Below are 23,101 nucleotides of genomic sequence, written 5' to 3'. Positions count from 1 at the left end.
CTCTTCCTCTTTCTATTATATATATATAAGTATATGTATGTTTTTATATACATACATATATATGTGTCTGTGTGTATGTATATATATATATACACATATCAGAGCCCTGGTAGCACAGTGGTTAAGAACTATGTTCTACTCTGTCCTATAAGGTCAGTGAGTCAGAACCTACTCGACGGCACCTAACAACAATTATATGTATATATATATCTTAACTGATTCTATTGCTCTAGCGAGCCCTAACTAAGATAACCCACTTTAAAGATTGCATAGAGCTTTTAAATAACAAGGAATGTGATCACAAGAATCTATAGGATAATAAGATCAGTGAATATTATGAGACCAAAGGGACTATACCTTATTATTTTGGTATCCCTAGATATCCGTACTTGGCATACCAAAGGCCTCAAATATTTGGTAGACTGTATAAAGTCCAGAAGAGTCTTTTGTGAACTGATTAATCTCATAGTGAAGTATTAGAGGACATAAGATTTTTTTTTTAACTTTTATTAAGCTTCAAGTGAATGTTTACAAATCCAATCAGTCTGTCACATATAAGTTTACATACATCTTACTCCGTACTCCCACTTGCTCTCCCCCTATTGAGTCAACCCTTTCAGTCTCTCCTTTCTTGACAATTTTGCCAGCCTCCCTCTCTCTCTATCCTCCCCTCCCCCCTCCAGACAAGAGTTGCCAACATAATCTCAAGTGTCCACCTGATATAATTAGCTCACTCTTCATCAGCATCTCTCTCCCACCCGCTGACCAGTCCCTTTCATGTCTGATGAGTTGAGGACATAAGATTTTATGTGAATTTGTAGTCATATGATTGAAAAATTTTTGGTTGCTGAAAATGTAGACAATACTCTATATTGCTATTTTAGCATATTTCTAAAGCTATACTAGTGAAGTTATTTAACCTCTTTGAGCCTTAGGTTCTTCATCCATAACATAGAGATATTGATAATACTTAGTTCTTTGTGTTCCTTATAATATAATCTATATAATGTCCTTACTATAATATCTTACTTATTGTAAACCTCTGGCAAATAATAGCTGCTATTTTATTGTTAACATAAGGAGCCTTGGTGAATATAAGGAGCAGAGGGATTTCTGCTCATTGATAAGCATTCAACTGCTAACCAAAAGATTGGTAGTTTGAACTCAGCAGAGGCTCTGTAGAAGAATGATGTGGCAGCCTGCTTCTGCAAAGATTACAGCCTTGGAAGCCCTAGGGACAGTTCTACATTGTCCTATGAAGTCGCTATGAGTCACAATTGACTCATTGGCAATAGGTTTATCACTGGTATTATTAATACCATCATTGTTATTAGAGATAGTAGCCGTGTTCCACCATGTTCCATAGGTAGAAATAATTAATATTGGAAATCTATAGACAACTCCTTTAGGCATTTTATATGGTTAATGCAGTCATTTTAACGTGATTGACCAATATAAATATACATGTGAGGTGCCTTATCATTTCTTTCTTGAAAATTTTGCTTACAAAGTAGTTTCCCATTTCTAGGCTGAGTATAAATCTCCTCTTCTTCCTCTTGCCCCTGTAAATGGGTTCAGCCTTTTTAGTGACTTTACTTGAATTTTTGGAAATTTTGAAATTAAAAAATATATATATATTAGCTTTCCTCAGCATCTAAAATTGACCATAGGGTATAAACATTGTGTATTCAAAATTTAAAGACACGCTGAATGAAATATGTTCAGAGGAGCTGATATTTTTATTGCATTGTAGTAAAGATTTCACTAGTTTATGGATGATTGTTTTGGATTGCCTATTATTTTAATAAAACAAAATTTTATATTAATAATGAACTCATTACATAATGAATACATTCAGTCTGTGTGTGAATATTCTCTGATTTATAACTTAAAGGACTACTGCAAAACACATTTGTCAAGTATTAAGGTATATATCCCTAAAACGAGTAACTTTTTTTTAGTATTTAGACTTCAAGCATATCTTTTTTTTTTAGCACACACTCTTCTCTTTTTTCCATTTATAAAAAAAAAAATATAGTACATCAATAAATTACAATTTCCTTTTGTTAAAATCTCAAAATACCAACATAAAGAATTTAAAAACACAAAGTGGCTATTAAAACATCCTAGGCAAATTGCCTCTCAATAATACAATCTGCTTCAGTGACATAGCATTTATGTTTCAAAGATTGCTATAAATCCTAATGACTCAATGGGCACTATGTACTTACATTTTGAGTATGATATTTGACCAAAGTATCTATCATTGGTTTCAAACATATTGGAAAATAGCAATTTTGTGCTTCACTGTAAATTTATTTTATTTGTATTAATCACAATTGCATGTTCCTGTCTATTTAGTCTTTGAAGATATAAAAACAATGAATTTACAACCTGTTTCACTCACAAATGAATTGTGCTCCTGAATTTTAACATGCTTATTCCCAAAACTATTAGCTGTGTATCTGCTTTATGGGATGTTCCTACATAAGCTAGCTGTTCATCAATTTGGTGTCCATACATTTCTTTGAAAGCTATATTATAATTAGAGTTTAGGTTAATACTATTCAGTAACCATAAAACAGACATAAAATAATTATAACTCATTTAGTGAAATTAGAAAAGGCACAATTATTAGACTCCCATTGTGAAGTTTTGCTGTGAGGGATAGATAATCTATCTGTGAGATGTACTTTAAGAACACCATTTTCAAAGAAATAAAGTAGATAGATTACTGCTTTGTTTTTGTGCATTTGGCGCAGAAGAAGTGGGACCGAAAACTTGGGCTGTAGATAGGAGTTTGCTGAACTTTCCTGAATGTTTTATAGGCAAATGAAGAAACAGATCTGTGGGTAGTAAAGGCTTAAGAGGGATTTCTGATCATTTTAATATGTGTGAAGCTGAGAAATTATATGTCTGAGAGTTAGCAAATACGTTACACAAAATAGTTTGTAATTGTGATGTACATTTTCAATAGATATGCAAAAAAAAAAAATTTTTTTTTTCCACATTCCCAGCTACTCAAACCCTGTCTGGATAGCTTAATGCTTAGTCATTTACTTTCAGTATGGTCCTGAGTGACTGGTTTTCGTGAGTGCCAGAGGGAGTACATTAGGATCTACAGTTTGCCTTATTATTCATCTATTCCCTAGCAAAGGTATTCTATCTATCCAGAGATAAATGAGAAAGGATACTGTAAGACTTGGGACTTTAAACAGGGGAAAGTAATAGAATTTCTCTACTTTCCCTATTAGAATATTTTTTTCAACTAAATATTTTACATTGATATGGGAAATTAAATGTTCAAAAAAGGTAAAAGAATATATATGTATATATAAAATAAATCAGACAGATCCATAACATCAATATATTTAATTTCCTTCAACTGTTGCTGAGACCGATGTCTGGTGGCAAGAATTTGTATTGCTGGGCTGGGCAAGATGGCGTATTCCGTGCAGTGAAAGGACCGTATGACATATCTACGTCAGCTCCATGCGGGACTGAGAGGGAGAATAAAGTCACTTGGCATTGAGCTTAAGAGAGGCGCAAAGGTCCATTCTTCCTTCCTCATTATCTTTAATGATCTGTTGTTAATATTTGTCTTATTTAGTAATATAGTCAAATCTGTAATATAATCCCAGTATTTGTGAAAACAAATTTTGACAGCTATTGCAGTGGGAGGGCATCAGAAATTAGGGAATTGAGATCTCATGAAAAAGCTAATCGAAAACATGGAGACACACTGTTAGAAAAGAATGAAGTTCATCACTATTTGACTTGTATGATAACATGAAACTTCTGTTTTGATTCTTGTTAAGTGAAAGCAAAGGTACGTTCAGAGACCTATTTTCTCTGACAGCTGTGAACAAAAAAAAAAAAAATAGACTTCCTTCTGAGAGTACTTTTCTGTCATTTAAACCGTTTACATGTTTCTTTGCCTTTACCTTTCTTTCTCGCTTTCTAACCACCAGGGATCCAGTGCTAGCACCGGGTCACTGCAGCTCTGTCCAGCTCTAGACAGATGTTGCTGTAGTCAGGGTTTTCTGATGACAGAATGAGCTTTCCAGAATGCACTGGTAAGAACTGTGGCAATCGTTAGGCTTGTCATTTAGAACAAATAAAAGGCAAGTCATTGATTACTTTCAACACTCACTACCTCCTCTTTCTGACTACGTGTAATGCTTTTGTTTTTCCTCTCCAAAAACAACAGTAGGATAGTAGCCTCCCAAAACAGGCCACATTATTCATCGAACTGGGAAAGACTCCTAGGCATCATCATTTACACCGAGCTGAAAGGAACGGAGAGTTTTAAGATGAGTTCAGTCTTACTAGACAAGTGAGGGGAATTAATTGAATGAAAATGCAAAATTAAAAGCCAATGATGAATTTGGCTAATTTCTTCCCCTTCCAATGTTCCAGTATATTCCTCTGACCATTCTCCAGGAACACTGCTTGAACTAACAGCTATGAATTATAGGTTTCCACTAAAGTATGGATTTTTTTTTCCTTTTTATAAGAAAAAGTAGGTGATGAACAGTTGTATCAATGATTTAGAGGGTTCATTCCAGTTTTTAATAATCCCATGTGGCTTTAAAATATTTTCATATATCTCTCAACAGGTTTCCTAGTATACAGCTGTGAAGTTAGTAGGGCAACTGAAATAGGAGAAAAGGTGCTCTAATTTTTCTGTAACAGTATTTTTAGGGATCAGGTGAGAATTTAATGGCAGAAATAACTATTAAACTATTATTTAATGTTTATAGTGAATTAATTTAATTAAATTAATAAGTTATTTATTAAAAAATAATCAACCAGTCTGATTTGTTTGATTTTAAAAATTAAAACCACTATCTATCCATCTGTCTATATATCTTTGAAATGTCAAGTCAATTTATTCAAAACCACTAGACAAGTGTATAAGATACAGCATAAAGTAAGAAAATAACTTATGGCAAACTGCTTCGTGTTTGCTGTGGATATTTTCTCTGACACATTTCTCTTAGATCAGTGATGTTTTAATATCGATAAAATTTCATTGTCAGGTGAAGAGAAGATAAAGGGAAGGGAGATTATATTGTTTATCCGAACAGATTTTTATTAGTAACCTTATATATATCAGTGCTAAAAACATTAATATCAAAATTAAAGTATCCACATCATCTAAAAATACTACATGTTGTTGATTTAAAAAATTTGCTAGAACATAGGAAAAATAGACTGGAATGAAGAAAAGATCCATGAAGTATTTACAAGATGATTCTTACTATAGGCACTGAATTTCTTAGGATAGGGATTCCTAACGTCACCATACACACCATTTTAATGATATTAACAATGAAGAAAGAGTAAATAGCGTTTTTTTCTGAAAGTGAAGATAGCATTTAGAAGACTGCTACAATTGGAGAAAATTATTATGAATATTAATAAAAGCCACTTTTTTCAAAATTTTAGATAATTTAAGTCTTTCTAATTATGAAAAAAGAATATCAACATATTATATAAAAGTTAGGATCCAAATATTTTAGATTCTTTGAGACTTTTATTTTTCTCCTGCTTTGATTTAACCTGTAAGTATAATGCCTTTCCCTTTCTATAACAACAAATTATTAAAATAGTTTTAAATGTGTATTTGTGCTATTTATTTGTAATAATTTATAATTTATATAATTGATTTGCAATAAAACTAGATTTCAGACTTATAGATATTCCTTTTAAATAGTCTCAAAATTTATATAGAAAAAGAATGTTTATATAGAAGGTATATTTCTACTATAGATGGACTAAAAAAAATAACACCTTAATATATTTCCAATGTATCTTGAAATGTTAATGTTTGTTTTAGGCCAAATCTGACAGATTTTAGCTTAAAACAATATTAGTTTTCATTGTGAATATGTGAGAACCATGCTCTGTATATTTTAACTGCAATGCTAACATAATAAAATAAGCATGACCTTCCATCTCTCCCCTTCTATTTCCAGACCACTTCACAGCCCTGGGTGTCCTTCAACTTCAACCTCATTCTTTTGAAAGACTTTTAGTTAATTTATTTTATTTTGATAATTTTGGTTCTTTTTACTGTTGGTTACACCTCAGTATAGTATTTTGAAATTTTTGAGATAAAAAACATAGCAAGGTCATGAGGAAATCTGCAACAATAAGCAGTAAGAATTCAAATGATTTTCAAGTTTCAAGTCTTAGATATCCTTTCTGATCTTTAGGAAGAGAACTGTTAGAATAAACAGCAAAAGTTATGATATTTTTGAAACGAAACAACATGCCTATCCTTCTGGTGTTCTTAAGAGTTTTCTTCTCAGAAAAGAGCATTGTTTTCTAGGTTACTTAATCAATGGGAAATGTGAGATCAAATGCAAAACTAAGCAAGATACAGCTTCAGCCATGAGACAGAAACAAATCTCTAACTGTATGCCTTCATAATTACTAACTTAGACGTATTTTCCATTAGAATATGTTACAATCATAAGATGGATAGCTGACATAGCAGTATCAAATTTGATGAGCTAACCTAAACTTATTCATTTTTTAACCTAAGCTTAATCCAAGAAGCTTATTCTGGTTAGAAGTAAAATAAAAGCACAGATATATGCTGAAATATAATTTTCATATAAACAAACAAACAAAAAAAAAATATCATCGTGTTGATTCTGACTCATAGTGGCCTAACAAAATATAATTAAACTCATGAGTTTGAAGTGCTATAGTAAATTCTTTTTCATGAGTCCATTACAACATTAATTCTTTAAATCTAAATCAGATCACCAGCAAATTAAAAAAAAAAAAGAGAGAGAGAGAGAAAGAACGAGACTAAAAAGGAAGGAAAAAATGTGAGGATGGGAGCGGTGGAGGGAGGGATATCAGAAGCAAGAAAGGAAGGAGGGAAAATACAAAGCACAAAAGAAAGAGCAAAAACCTAAACAAAATAAGGCATTACTGTAATATTGATATTTGATATTTTGAGCCCATTTGGTCAGGGTAGAATTTTTTGTCAGTTTAAATTCAGAATTTTAAGACTGGTTTTTATAGGATGATAATTCTTATGATATTTAACTAATGTTTTTCTAAATCAAATTTATACTCTTCATTGAATTTATCATATTCTTTTGTAACTTTTCTCAACTTTATAACAGTAAATTAGCACAGACGTTTGTAACAGAAGGAGCCACTCAAGAAAAAAAATGAAGACATCTGTTTTTTTTTGAAGAGGACAGGGAACCTACAAGAGGAATGAGGCAAGAAGAGCCTCTTATGCGAGCAGGGCTAACAAGAGGCTGAGGTGACTCTGACTCCAATCCGGTCAAAGTGAAGCCACGTAGGTTATTGTTGTATAAACACCGTTATGGGAAAGGGAGGAAAAAAGCCAGGTGGAATGTCATAGGAAAAGCTAAACAAAACAAAACCGGGATCCAAGATACTTTAATACAGAGATAGAAATCACTGTATATCTGAAAATTACTGAGTTACATGAGTCCTATCTAGATTTGAAAATCAAACTGAAGTGAGATTTTCACCGTGTTGCTGTAACCCCAATAAGTGTTATGATTCAAACACGGTACTGGGCAGTGGTTTAAAAAACTCAGAGTTAAGCATTGAGGCGCTTTGTCCAAAAACACTTGGTTTAGGCAATAGAATTCCTTTGCTATGCTCAAATAAAATCCACTTATAATTTTTTTTTTTATAAAAACTAGATTTTCACAACAAGTTGTTGTAGTAGAAACTGGATAGAGGGTAACAAAGTTCAAAGATTTTTAAAAGGGCAAAGAGCTTTTAAAACTATCTTCAATTGTTTAGATATGAGAAAACATAGACCCGGAGATGTTAAACTTCGTTATCTAGAAGTCTCTTAACCACTGAAATAGATGAACAGATTTTATATATATATGTATTTTTTTATATATATATATATATACACATATATATATACGTAATGATGTCAATATATAGATAGGAATGTATATTAATATATATTTAAAATGAATTATATTCATTTTTACATGTTATAAGCTTTTCTAAATAATTTCTAATCATGTCATAACCCACTTTTCTTTTAAAGTGAATATTTATCCAGTTATATTTCCTTAAAAAATCTCTATTTCATGAATCTCTAAAGTTTAAATACCTTCCCTTTAAAATAACTTACTTCAGTCTCTTAAAAAATAAGTTTTACAAGATTGAGTCAGAAGCTATATGTCCCAGCAGTCATAGGTGTCATCTATTTTTCTTTTTCCAGATAAGCCCAAGGTGGATAGATAGGTACAGAGACAGAGATATATTACTTTCATAGCCCCAAATCTCCAACCTTCCTAATAATTCATAGTGTTTTGCTTAAACATGAATTGATATATTTGAAAGAGTGGATAGCTCTTCTGTGTCAAGAATATAGTCATCAATTTATTAGAAAGGGATTGAATTCCAGTTTGTAACATTATTTATATTTCTCCCTGACTCTTATCTGCAATGATTGGCCCAATCTATATTATCTTTTACCTTTTGCCTACTAACATCAAGAGCACTTCTTTTTACTAGTCTCTTGGCACTCACTGATGCTTAAATTTAATTGAGCCGTAAGTTTCTGTTTAATTATGAGGCTCTGTGATACCTTCAGCACTTTTTCCTATGACTACTGTAACGTTTTCTCTATAACCTCTTTAAAACCCTCATCTATTAAACGCCTAGTAGACAAGCCATTTTAAAAAGGAAGACTAATTAAAGCATTGCAATTATTTTAATGTATTTTTTACATTTTAGCAAAAATCTTTCTTTAAATGTACCTTGCGGAATACCCTAAACACTTGCCTTTAATGGTCTCGTTTTTACTAGAAAAGTCTTTGTCTTGAAAATCAAAGACTATATATTTAATCACAGGAAGAAGGTGTCAAGATTCAATTGCGCTTTGTTTTCTAGCCTAGTTAAGTTGTGTTCTTTAAATGATGCTTACTATTTTCCAGAGTAAGTATCTCAGTGTGAAAGCTTCTCTATGATTAGTTAAAAGTACAAAATTTTGAAGAGGTACTGTGACAGGTATTCATTCAATCCAGCACTTAAGAGTTAAATCTGGGAAATCTTCATAATGTATAATATCCACAGGTAACTTTCTAAAACTATTTGTTAATTCCCTGGATAATTTGTCTTTACATCGAAACATTCCCAACCACCTTTCCATTTAATTTGTGTTTTGCTCTTGCCAAAAGACGAATATACAGACATCCAACAGGGATTATAAACTGAGATTTTGAGTTCTCCAAATAAAACTTTGAAAATGACACTGGCTATGGAGGGAACAAATGTTTTCTATGCTCTCTCACATTAGGTCAGAACTCAGAAGCTACAACATTTCCTCTAAGCTGTCTACTTAACTGAGTTTTAGGGAATTGCCGTGGCAAATAAATCCCTCCCCGTTTCTCCCAGGAGAAGCATCATTTGCTTAAGCTATTTCTTAAATTTAATCTGAAGAGAGAACTGTTAATGAAACAGATCTTGCTGAATAAAATTTGTGATATTATTCTAGGCAGCTTTTGTCACTGAACTTCCATGTATTTATTATTCTCCCTCCACCATTTGGGCAGAAGTACCCTAAGAGTGGATATGAATATGTAAGTGTGAAATTCTTGGTGCCTTCAGTTGGGTTTCTTTAAAGTGGAAACTGAAACATGGATTCAAATCCACGTAATTTATTGAGGGCGTGCTCTTCCAGAAACCTCTGTAAGAGAGTGGGGGATGCAATATAAGGAAGGGAAGAGGCAAAAGCCCAAGCAAGTATGTAGCCTCTAACAAAAGTAAGCCTTTGGCCTGTACCATCGTGATAATGTTCTCGTAATCACTCCATTTTGAGGCAAAGGATCTCAGGTGTTTGTAGCCCATATAAGTTCCTGTTGGGGCATTTGTGAAGGTGGTGTAACCTTCCATATATCCTCTGGAGAGGCAGATCCTGTCAAACTAGATCAATTCTTCTGAAAAACTCATGGTGTAAGTATTTATAGAAATCTAAGCATACAGGATGAAATTTGAGTGAAATAGAAATAGCAGAGAGTACATTTGGCTTTTAACCTTTAAAAGCAGGAGCTCTCAAAATATAATCTGGAACCAGCAACATCGGTAAGACCTGGGAATTTAGTAGAAATACAAATTATTTGGTACTGTCCTGCACATGGTAAATCAGGAACTCTGGAAATAGGACCGAAAAATCTGTGCTTTAAAATGTATTCCATGTGATTCTGATGCATGCTAAAGTTTGAGAACCACTGTTCTAAAGTCATCTTGGTAAGTTCGTGGAAGAGTATGAAAGACTATTTGCTAGAGCTGCCCCTCTGTCACCTCAGAAAATAAAAATAAGTCCACTGACTCCAGGAATGAGGGATGTTGAGATGGAGAGGAGAGAAAAGACATGAGACATTGGGACAGATCCCTGAAAATGAGGCCCTAAGTCCTGCCTTTTCTTCTAAGATCAAATGGCAAGAGGGGCAGGAATTACGGAAAACCAAGGAGCTTGAGGTATTCCAGGGTAGAGTAGAAGGTTATCCCGAAGAGGAACCAACTGTGTCTCCCAAATATTCGGATTTTCTATAGATTTTCCTGCTATTGCTACTGCGAAAAATATCTGACTCAAATTTACATGAAAATGAAAACTCAGCATCCATGAAAAGTTTCTATGATGGATAAGAAAATAGCTTTCTTTTTGCAACTTTTAAATCTAGTAAAGGTGGAATAACAGAAACAAGGCTTAGTCTCTCATCTTAAACCTATAGAAACCAAGATAGGAGAGATGAAAAACAATGGTTTTCACACAACAAGCAACATAGGACTCTTAGTCTTGACAGAAGAGAAAAAATGAGGTGATCTTATAATTGTCCAAGTTTATTGCCTGGAGGCTATTTCCAGGCCATGTTTAGGCAGGTGGAATCTAAACGAAGCCCAGAATTTTTTGTTTCCCTAAATTGAGAAGGGAGTGATTAGACTTTTAGGAGGCTTGCTGTTACTGTTAGTTGCCATCAGTTAGCTCTGACTAATAATGACCCTGTGTACAAACAGAACAAAATCCTGCCTGGTCCTACTCCATCCTCACAATCATTGCTATGTTTTCGCTCACTGTCCCAGCCACTGTGTCAATCCACCTTGTTGAGGGTCTTCCTCTTTTTCGCTGACCCTCTACTTTACCAAGCATGAAGTCCTTCTCCAGGGATTGGTTCTTTCTGATAAACAAGTAGAACCTGAGACATGGTTTCAAATCCATGTAATTTTTTGAGGGTGTGCTCTTTCGAAAATTTCTGTACAAAGTCTCTCCATCCTTGCTTCTAAGAAGTATTCAGGCTGTACTTCCTCCAGGACAGATTTTTTCATTCTTCTGGCAGTATTTCATTGTCTTTAGTTATCTAGTGGTGCTATAACAGACATACCATAAGTGACTGGTTTAACAACAAGAAATTTATTCTCTCACGGTTTAGGAAGCTAGAAGTCCAAATTCAGGGTGTCAGTTCCAGGAGAAGTCTATCTCTTTCTGTCAGCTCTGGGGGAAGGTCCTTGTCATCAATGTTTCCCTGGTCTAGGAGCTTCTCAGGACAGGAACCCCAAGTCCAAAAGACATACTCATATTCTCCCTCCTGAAATGGTTTAAGTTGAGCAATTCTTTTTGGTACAGTGACTCTGTGTATTCATTCCATCTTCTTTTGGTGCTTCCTGTGTTGTTCAATATTTTCACTATAAAGTCCTTCAGTATTGCAACTCGAGGCTTGAATTTTTTCTTCAGTTCTTTCAGCTAGAGAAATGCTGAGCATGTTCTTCCCTTTTGCTTTGCAAACTTCACGTCTTTGCACATTTGATTATAATACTTTACTTTGTCTTCTCAAACCACCCTTTGAAATCTTCTGTTCAGCTCTTTGACTTCATTATTTCTTCCATTCACTTTAGCTTCTCTGCATTCAAAAGAAAGTTTCCTAGTGTCTTCTGACATTCATTTTTCTGTATTTTCTTTTTTTCCTGGCTTTTTAATGACCTTTTGCTTTCTTCGTAATGATGTTCTTGATGACATCCCACAATGCATCTCGTCTTCGGCCAGTAGTGTTCAATACTTCAAATCTATTCTTGTCAATGTCTCCAAATTCAGATGAGATATATTCAAGGTCATATTTTGGCTCTCATGAAATTTTTTTCAGCTTCAGCTTGAACTTACACATGAGCAATTGATGATCTGTTCCACGGTTGGCCCTTTGCCTTGTTCTGACTAATGATACTGAGCTTTTCCGTCTTATTTTTCCACAGGTGCAGCCTATTCAAATCCTGGTTTTCCATCTGTTGAGGTCCATGTGTATAGTCAATGTTGTTGAAGGAAGGTGTTTGCAATGAAGAAATCACTGGTCTTGCAAAACTCTGTCATGGGATCTCCAGCATCGTTTCTATCACCAAGGCCATATTTTCCAACTGTTTTGTTATTGTTGTTGTTAGGTGTCCTCTAGTCAGTTACAACTCATAGTGACCCTGTGTACAAAAGAACAAAATACAGCACAGTCCTGTGTCATCCTCACAATTGTCACTATGCTTGAGCCCATTGTTGTAGCCGTTGTGTTAGCCTATCTTATTGAGGGTCTTCCTCTTTTTCGCTGACCCTCTGCTTTACCAAGCATGATGTCCTTCTCCAGGGACTGGTCCCTTTTGATAACAAGTCCATAGTATGTGAGACAAGGTCTCACCATCCTTGCTTCTAAGGAACATTTTAGCTGTACTTCTTCCAAGATAGATTTGTTCTTTCTTTTGACAGTCCATGGTTTATTCAATATTTATCACCATCACCATAATTCAAAGACATCACTTCTTCTTCAGTCCTCCTTATTCATTGTTTAGGTTTCACATGCATATGAGGCAATTGAAAACACCATGGCTTGGGTCAGGTGCACCTTAGTCCTTAAAGTGGCATCTTTGCTTTTCAGTAAAGAGATCTTTTACAGGATATTTGCCAATGCAATGCATTGTTATCTTGTCTGCTGCTTCCATTGGCGTTAACATTGGTTTTCCACTACTGATCCTTCTTTGTTTCCAATCACTAGTAATTATCAATGCATCTTGATTGCATGTTTGATCAATTTCAAACTACAAAGTTGGTAAAAAATTCTTCAATTTCCTCATCTTTGGCATTAGTGGTTGGTGCTTAAATTTGAATAATAGTTGTATGAACTGATCAGTCTAGCAGATGCATAGATATTCTTCTATTACAGACAGCCTTGGTCTTCAGGATAAATCTTGAAATGTTCTTTTTGATGGATGAGTGTTATGCCATTCCTTTTCAATTTCTTTCCCAGCATAGTAGACCATATGATTGTCTGATTCAAAGTGGCCAATACCAGTCCATTTCAGCTCATTAATGGCTAAGATATGGATCTTTGTGCACTCCATTTCATTTTTGATGATGTCCAATTTTCCTAGATTCATACTTCTTGAATTCCACATTCCTAATATGGATGGATGTTTACAGCTGTTTCTTCTCATTTTGAGTCATGCCACACTAGCAAATGAAAGTCTCAAAAACTTGACTCCATCCATGTCATTAAAATTGACTCTACTCTGAAGAGGCAGCTCTTCCTCAGTTGTATTTTGAGTGCCTTCCAACCCGAGGGCCTCATCTGCTGGCAATATATCAGACAATGTTCCACTGCCATTCATAAGGCATTCACTGACCTATTTTCTCAGAAGTAGACTGCCAAGTCCTTCTTCCTAGCCTGTCACAGACTGGAAGCTCCTCTGAAACCTGTTCCTCATGGGTGATCCTGTTGATATTTGAAATAACGGTTACATAGCTTCCAGCATCACAGCAACAGACGAGCCAACACAGTATGACAAACTGACAGATGCATGGTAGAGAAACATGGTAGCAATATTAAAAAAATATATACATATATAATTTTTACTTTTTTGCCCTTTGCTTTTTAATTCTATTGTTTAATTTTTCTAGCAAGCACTCACCACATTTTTAGTGTTTCTTCCTTAATATGATTTCTAAAAATAATTAAGAACTTGAGTGCATAATATGATTCTTTATAAGTAGATCTTGCAGCTGTCATTGCTAAAATTACTTAAAAATTCACCCCTCCCATGTGAAGGATAGCAAAATTTTGTCATATAATGTTTAAGTATTTTTTAAAAAAAGGATAGCACACAATTTATAATTTCATAGTACAAAGCATAAGAAGTAGGATGGCAAGAAAACATGTATAGTTTGTAAAAGAATGATCACTTCATAATGTGAATATTAGAAATTATACCTTAGCAAAATACTCCTTTTGACGCTACGCAAGAGTGACTAAAATGACTTATGGGGGTCAGGGTATTTTAAAAGAATGAAAAACACTAACGTGAAGCTAGATAGTAAAACTTTCTGGGCAGACCAGATTGATAACTAAGACTATACCTTGTTTCTTTTCTCCTTTTTAGCCCAATTCTGAAATGTGAGTATATCAGAATTACTTTTCTGATTCTGATAAGGTAGCTTTCTTCTTCTGTGCCTGAATAAGTCTTGGGATCTTGTGAACTAGGCTAACACCTTGTGACTCAATGTGTCAAGTGTGGACCAGCAGACCCTGAGAGACTGGCAGAAATGCATAATCACAGGCCCCACTGTAGGCCTGCAAAATCAAAATACATATTTTCACAAAATGCTCTGCTCACAGTTTAGAGCAGTTACTCTCAATCTTGGTTGTACATTCAAATTACCAAAGATGTAAACCACAAAATCAAAACAAACAAATAAGAAGAAACAATAATAACATCAAACTCAGACTAATTAAATTACAGTGCTCTTAACCACTGCGCCACCAGGGCTCCAATTGAACTGGAGGTGGATCCCGATTGTGATATTTTAAAGCTCTAAAAATTCCAAATGGCAGATCTGTTGAAGATCACTGTTGATGACGTGGTAGGTATGCAATCCATTTATGACCATACAGGTTTCCTTCTTAGGGACAGAATTGCTGTGCCTGAATCACAAATGCAAGATCAGGACCTTGTTATTTTACAAATAGCCCAGATACCAACTGCCTGCCTGAGCTTCAAGTATTAATTGCCCCAATATTCCCCTTTGTTCTACTTCCTTGTCTATCAGGAATTAAACCTATCATTACTCTTAAAATTAACTACCGCTTTCTATTATAATCACATATTGGCAGACATTTTCCACCCCATGCAATTTCACTATCTATAAATAGTGGAAAAGAACTCCAGGCTATTGCACTTCCAAGACCCTTCTCATGCCCGTTCTTTATGAAACATCTTGGACATTTATTCCGTGGGCTAGACAATGATCATCTACTTTGTACTTCTGTGTTTTTGTATTTTTTATGGCTTATCTTAACTTGCTAAGTATTTATTATTTATGTATCTTATCATTGTCAATTATTTTAAATGCCTTGATCATTTGATTAATCTCTGTAACAAAAGTATTGCTGGTGATCTTTCAGAATTCAAGATCTAATCCTGAAAATTAATAATCCTTTCTTGATCATCAATGAAATTAACCACATTATTTTCTTTATTTTGATCATTTTCATACATGAATGTCATGAGCTCTTCTGCAAGTGCCCATTCCTTGCACACTCAACTGCAGACAAAGAAAAACACTGTTGTTGATGTTAGGTTCCATCGAGTCAGTTTCAACTCATAACAACTCTGTGTACAACAGCAGGAGACACCCCAGATCCTGTGTCATTCTCACAACCATTGCAATATTTGAGTCCATTTTTTCAGCTATTGTGTCAACCCATCTTGTTGGCAGTCATCCTCTTTTTCACTGACCCTCACTTTATCAAGCATAATGCCCTTCTCTAGGGACTGGACCCCCTGATAACACGTCGAAAGCACATGAGTCTCTCCATCCTCACTTCCAAGGAGCGTTTTAGCTGTACTTCTACCAAGACAGACTTGTTTGTTCTCCTGGAAGTCCATGGTGTATTCAATATTCTTCTCCAACACCGTAATTCAAATTCATCAATTCTTCTTTGGGCTTCCTTATTCATTGTTCAGCTTTCATATGCATATGAGGTGATTGAAGATATCAAGGCTTGGGTCAGGCACATCTTAGTCCTCAAAGTGACATCTTTGTTTTCAACACTTGTAAAAGGTCCTTTGCTGCAAAAGAAAGAATCATTTGACTTCTTGATTGCTGTTTCCATGGGCATTGATTGTAAATCCAAGTAAAATGAAATCTTTGACAGCTTCGATATTTTCTCCTTTTATCATGATGTTGCTTATTGGTCCAGTGGTGAGGATTTTCGTGTTCTTTACCTTGAGATGTAATCCATACTGAAGGCTCTGGTCTTTCATCTTCATCAGTAAGTGCTTCAAGTCCTCTTCGTTTTCAGCAAGTAAAGTTGTGTCATCTGTATAACACAAGTTGTTAATGAGTCTTCCTCCAATCCTGATGTCAGTTGTTCTTCTTCACAAAATCCAGCTTCTTGGATTACTTGCTCATCATACAGATTGATTAAATATGGTGAAAGAATACAACCTGATGCACACCTTTCCTGATTTTAAACCACACAGTATCCCCTTGCTCTATTCGAACAACTGCATTTTGATCTATGTACAAGTTCCTCATGAGCACAATTAAGTGTTTTGGAATTCCCATTCTTCCCAATGTCATCCATAATTTCTTATGATCCACACAGTCAAATGCCTTTCTATAGTCAATAAAACACAAGTAAACATCTTTCTGGTATTCTCTGCTTTAAGCCATATTCCATCATATACCCTGTATATAATATGTCTATTTCTATTTCAAAACAATTTGACCTAATAAATGATGAAAATATTATTTTGTACTCAAATGTATCTTTATATCTGTGGACATCTAAGATCTAATACTTCAGTTCATTCATAAAACTATTGATAGCTAAACATTGAGCAGTATCTCTTGCTCAGCTTGTTAAACAATTTGAGTTAACTCATATAATTCTGGGTAATCATGAGTCTAAATCCAGCAGCTAACAACAACAAAACTCCTTTTAAATAAGGTTACATTTATTGTATTTAATCATAGGATAATTTTGATTAGATGTTTCTACTCCTTTCTGCAAACATTTATTGACAGCCAGTTCTGTGTCTGTACTGTGAATGTCCATATGTGTAAAGCATTCTGAGACTGACACACCTTGCACCAGTGTTGAGTAAAGGAAATCTGGAAAAATGTGTGTAGAGCAGAAACTGAATGGATGGATGCTAAAAAAAAATAGTTGTAGGGGGTGACGCAGAAAAAGAGAATGTATAGTGGTTTATGCTTTGCACAGGATTGAGTTTTTTTTTTTAAGGATAGTGAAAATTTAGGGTGTATCTGGTAGACATTAATATCTATAGATGTATTACTGGAATCAGTTCGTCATACTGTGGGGGCTTGCATGTTGCTCTGATGCTGGAAGGTATACCACCAGTATTCAGATACCAGCAGGGTCAACAATGGTGGACAGGTTTCAGCTGAGCTTCCAGACTAAGACAGGCTAGGAGGAAGAACCCAGAAGTCTACTTCTGAAAATGATTAGCCAGTGAAAGCCTTGTGAATAACAGCAGAACATTGTCCGATATAGTGCAGGAAGAAGAGCCACCCAGGTTGGAAGGCACTTAAAAGATGACTGGGGAAGAGCTGCCTCCCCAAAGTAGAGTTGACCTTAATGATGTGGATGGAGTCAAGTTTTCAGAACCTAAGTTTGCTGAAGTAGCACGATTCAAAATGAGAAGAAACAGCTGCAAACATCCATTAATAACCAGAACTTGAGATGTAGAAAGTATGAATCTAGGAAAATTGGAAATCATCAAAAATGAAATGGAACACATAAACATCAATATCCTAGGCATTAAAAAAAAAAAAAAAAAAAAGGCATTAGTGACCTGAAATTGACTGGTATTGGCCTTTTTGAATAGGACAGTCATATGCCGGGAAAGACAACTTGAAGAGGAATGGCATTACATTCATCATCAAAAAGAACATGTTAAGATCTATCCTGAAGTACAATGTTGTCAGTGATAGGATAATATCCATATGCCTACAAGAAAGACCAGTTAATATGACCATTATCCAAATTTACAAACAAACCGCTAAGGAAAAAGATGAAATTGAAGACATTTACCAGCTTCTGCAGTCTGAAATTGATGGAACATGCAATCAGGATGCATTGATAATTATTGCTGATTGAATGTGACAGTGGGAAACGAAGAAGGATTGGTAGTTGGAAAATATGTCCTTGGCGATACAAATGATGCCGGAGATCACATGATTGAATTTTGCAAGACCAATGACTTTTTCATTGCAGATACCTTTTTTTACCAACATAAATGATGACAATACACATAGACTTCACAAGATAGAATACGCTGGGATCGAATCGACTACATCTGTGGAAGAGACAATGGAAAAGTTCAATATCATCAGTCAGAACAAGGTCAGGGGCCAACTGTGAATTAGACCATCAATTGCTGATATGCAAGTTCAAGTAGAAATTGAAGAAAATTAGGACATGTCTATGAAAGCCAAAGTATGACCTGGAATATATCCCACCTGAATTTAGAGATTATTTCAAGAATAGATTTGATGAGTTGAACACTAATGACCAAAGACCAGACGAGTTGTGGAATGACATCAAGGACATCATACATGAAAAAAAAAAAGATGTCATTAAAAAGACAGGAAAGAAAGAAAAGATCAAAATGGATGTCAGAAGAGACTCCGAAACTTGTTCTTGAACATCAAGTTGCTAAAACAAAAGGAAGAAATGATGAAATAAAAGAACAGAACAGAAGATTTCAAAGGGTAACTCCAGAAGACAAAAGATAAAGAATTATGATGCCATGTGCAAAGAGCTGGAGATAGAAAACCAAAAGGGAAGAATATGCTCAGCATTTCTCAAGATGAAAGAACTGAAGAAAAACTTCAAGCCTTCAAGCCTTGAGTTGCAATATTGAAGGATTGTACAGGGAAAATATTAAACGACACAGGAAGCATCAAAAGCAGATGGAAGGAATACACAGAGTTACTATACCAAAAAGAATTGATTAATGTTCAACCATTTCAAGAGGTAACATATGATCAGGAACCGATGGCACTGAAGGAAGACGTCCAAATGGAACTGAAGGCATTGGCGAAAAACAAGGCTCTGGTAATTGACAGAATATCAATTGAGATGTTTCAGCAAATGGATGCGGTGCTGGCAGTGCTCACTCCTCTATGCCAAGAAATTTGGAAGACAGCTACATGGCCAACCGACTGGAAGAGATCCATATTTATGCCTATTCCCAAAAAAGGTGATCCAACTGAATGCAGAAATTATTCAAAAATATCAGTATCACACCCAATTAAAATTTTGCTGCAGATCATTCAAAAGCAGCCGAGGCAGTATATTGACAGGGAACTGGCAGAAATTCAGGCTAGATTCAGAAGAAGACGTGGAACCGGGAATACCGTTGCTGATGTCACATGGATCCTGGCTAAAAGCAGAGAATATCAGAAAGATGTTTGCCTGTGGCTTATTGACTATGCTAAGGCATTCAACTATGTGGATCATAACAAATTATGGATAATACTGTGAAGAATGGGAATTCCAGAACACTTAATTGTGCTCTTGAGGAATCTGTACATAGACCAAGAGGCAGTTGTTCAAATTGAACAAGGGGATACTGCACGGTTTAAAGTCAGGAAAGGTGTGTGTCAGGGTTGTATCCTTTCACCTTACCTATTCAGTCTGTATGCTGAGCAAATAATCCAAGAAGCTGAACTATATGAAGAAGAACAGGGCATCAGGATTAGAGGAAGACTCTCTAAGAACTTGTGTTATGCAGATGATACAACCTTGCTTGCTGAAAGTGAAGAAGTCTTGAAGCACTTACTGATTAAGATCAAAGACTACAGCCTTCAGTATGGATTATGTGTCAACAAAAAGAACACGAAAATCCTCACAATTTGACCAATAAGCAACATCATGATAAACGGAGAAAAGATTGAAGCTGTCAAGGATTTCATTTTACTTGGATCCACAATCAATATGCATTGAAGCAGCAGTCAAGAAATCAAAAGATGCTTTGCTTTGGGCAAATCTACTGTGAAAGACCTCTTTAAAGTGTTGAAAACCAAAGATGTCACCTTAAAGACTGACATGCGCCTGACCCAAGCCATGGTATTTTCAATTGTGTCATATGCGTGCAAAAGCTGGACAATGAATAAGGAAGTCCGAAGAAGAACTGAGGCCTTCAAATTATGGTGTTGGCAAAGAATATCGAGTATATAATTGTCTGCCCAAAGGATGAAAAAATCTGTCTTGTAAGAAGTGCAACTAAAACGCTCCTTAGAAGCAAGGATGGCAAGACTACATCTTACATACTTTGGACGTGTTATCAGGAGGGATCAGTCCCTGGAGAAGAACATCATGCTTGGTAAAGTAGAGGGTCAGTGAAAAGAGGAAGACCCTCAACAAGATGTACTGATACAGTATTTGCAACCGTGGGTTCAAGCACAACAACGATTGTAAGCATGGCACAGGACTGGGCAGTGTTTCGTTCTGTAGTACACAGAGTCATTATGAGTCAGAATCAACTCGAGGGCACCTAACAACAATGACATTATTGGAATGATGGGCAAAACTGAGTGTTTCAGAAGGGGACCCCCTGTGATATTGGGTGATTGAATTTTAATTCTTCATAATTGATTCTATCATGGATGAGAAACATCCATTATGCCAGATGTTAGGGTTCGCTCATAAGCTGGAGAAAAATGGCTACATATGTAATATGTCAGTTTCCTTCACTTGAAACAGTTTGCAAAGACAGACACTGATGACATAGAATTGTGACGATAAATTATGATTTTTACTTAGGCACTGGAAACCCTGGTGCCATAGTGGTTAAGTGCTACAGCTACTAACCAAATGGTCAGCCGTTTGAATCTCCCAGACGCTCCTTGGAAACTCTGTGGGGCAGTTCTACTCTGTCCTATAGGGTTGCTCTAAGTCAGAATTGACTCCATGGCACTGGGTTTTTTTTTTTTTTTTTTTTTGGTGTACTTAGGCAGTGGAGTAGAAAGGTCCCTGGGTGCCACAAATGGTTTGCACTCGACTGCTAACCTAAACATTTCTGGTTCATACCCCCCCAGCAGCACCATGAAGGAAAGCCCTGGCAATCTGCTTCTGTAAAGATTACAGCAGAGAAAACCCTATGCAGCCATTCTATCCTGTAACACACGGGGTCTCCATGAGTCAGAACAACTAGACAGCAATGGGTTTGGTTTTTAGCTTTTGTTTAGTGAATAAGATCCATAAATAGCTAATACCAGTAACTTAAAGTAAATTAAGACAAGGGATACAATACTATTATATAGAAAGTAAACACAATTTTAATGGACAGCTCTATCTCAAGTAATAAGGTTTAGATTAGGGACTAAGTACCATATTGAACTAATGATCTTTTTTCTACAAAACTCTAAAGCTTTGTGGTTATGGTGCATTAATATGACTCAGAATATTTGCATAGTAATCAAAATTTTAACATTAGCATTTACCTAGTCCATTTATTTTAGGATTGTGGCTCTCGTTCAGATCGTCAGGACTTGAAACCCAGAGCTGCTCCTTATTAGCTGTGCGTCCATGGGAAAGTTTCTTATTTGTGACTAAATTTTGTTTTCTGTAAAATAGATTTGATAATTGTACCTACTTCTTGGGGTTGCTTAAAGTTAAATAAATTTACATATGTAAAGAGCTTCTCTATATGGATGCCATATGCATACAATAAGTTCTTTAAAATATTTGATATTATCACTGTTATTTCCAAGTAGAAATAATAAAAGAGTACTAATATCACTACCTTAAATCACCGCTCCTTCATATAAAATTCCAATTTTTGGTAGTATATCTCAAATATTATTTTCCCATTAACATTGAAAAACTAATGTTTCTGAATAATATTACAATAGTGTTTTTTCCATACAAATAACATAAATGACACAACACTGTTTCAACTGAACTTCAGTTAAAAGTTCGTATGTGTACATGTTGAATAGTTGGTCAAACCCAGGATTGAATGATAATGCACAAATACCTGAGATGAAAACATCAATGAATTAAGACATACTCAGCAACATTAGCTGAAGGAATTATAAAAATAAAACCAATATATAAAAGGAAATGCCTTAGAATGTTTTGGAACTTTCTGTTTCAATGGCTTAGGCTTAACAATGCAGAATGCAGACTGCTAGTGAAATTTTTTGGCATAACAGACAAAACCAAGAAAATCCTCATAATTTATACATGCAGATCCTGCCCTTTTTGACACCTTAAAAGCCTCTGACAATTTTTCTTAATGCCCATTCTTGGGTAATGTTGTGATAGTATAATTTGAATCTTTAGATTTGAAGATGAATATTTTATCCTAGTTTTCTTTGTGAAAAGTGAAGTATGGTAGATGAACTAACCTCATTATCAACCACATTAACAAAAGGTAGCAAACACAGTAGAAAGATTGCCTTCCAAAATGCATGAGTTATTAAATGCCAAACATAAACTGTGCAGACAACTGATAAAGCAAAAGCATCTTAATGTTAGCTAGGACTGTTTAAAAAAAAATGTGAACCACATCTCTTGATTTAGAAAAATGGTTATATTCCGATACGATAATAGACATGTTTATCAGTGCTGATGATAGTGAATGTTATAGTGATTGTACAAAAGGTGAAAGGGTGGAACCTTCACTCATGTGCCTAAAACTGTAGAATTAATGAACCATAGGCCATATCTTAATTTGACCTCTTTTTTTTTCCTATTGCTTGCCCTGCCATGCATTCTAAACTATTGTAGGTAGTGCCTTGCTGTTTTGCTTAGCACTTCATTGAAGAATGCCTTTTATTATCTTTATTCTCTTTGTACCAAAAGAAAAGAAAATTAAAAACAAAAGTTTAGATAAAGCATTCATGTAACTTTTCCTAGGTTTCCCTAGGTAAAGCCACATAATCACAGTATCTTTTAATAAAAAAAGGTCTGTTACTCATTCATGCTGCATGTTGGCTGTGGGTCACCTGTGCCTCCTCTTTGCTTTACAGGTCTTCATTACTGGATCCAGGCTAAAAGGGTAGCTC

Source organism: Loxodonta africana, chromosome 6 (genome assembly GCF_030014295.1).
Source record: "Loxodonta africana isolate mLoxAfr1 chromosome 6, mLoxAfr1.hap2, whole genome shotgun sequence".
Taxonomy (NCBI): Eukaryota; Metazoa; Chordata; class Mammalia; order Proboscidea; family Elephantidae; genus Loxodonta; species Loxodonta africana.
Note: the sequence above shows the minus strand (reverse complement) of the source record.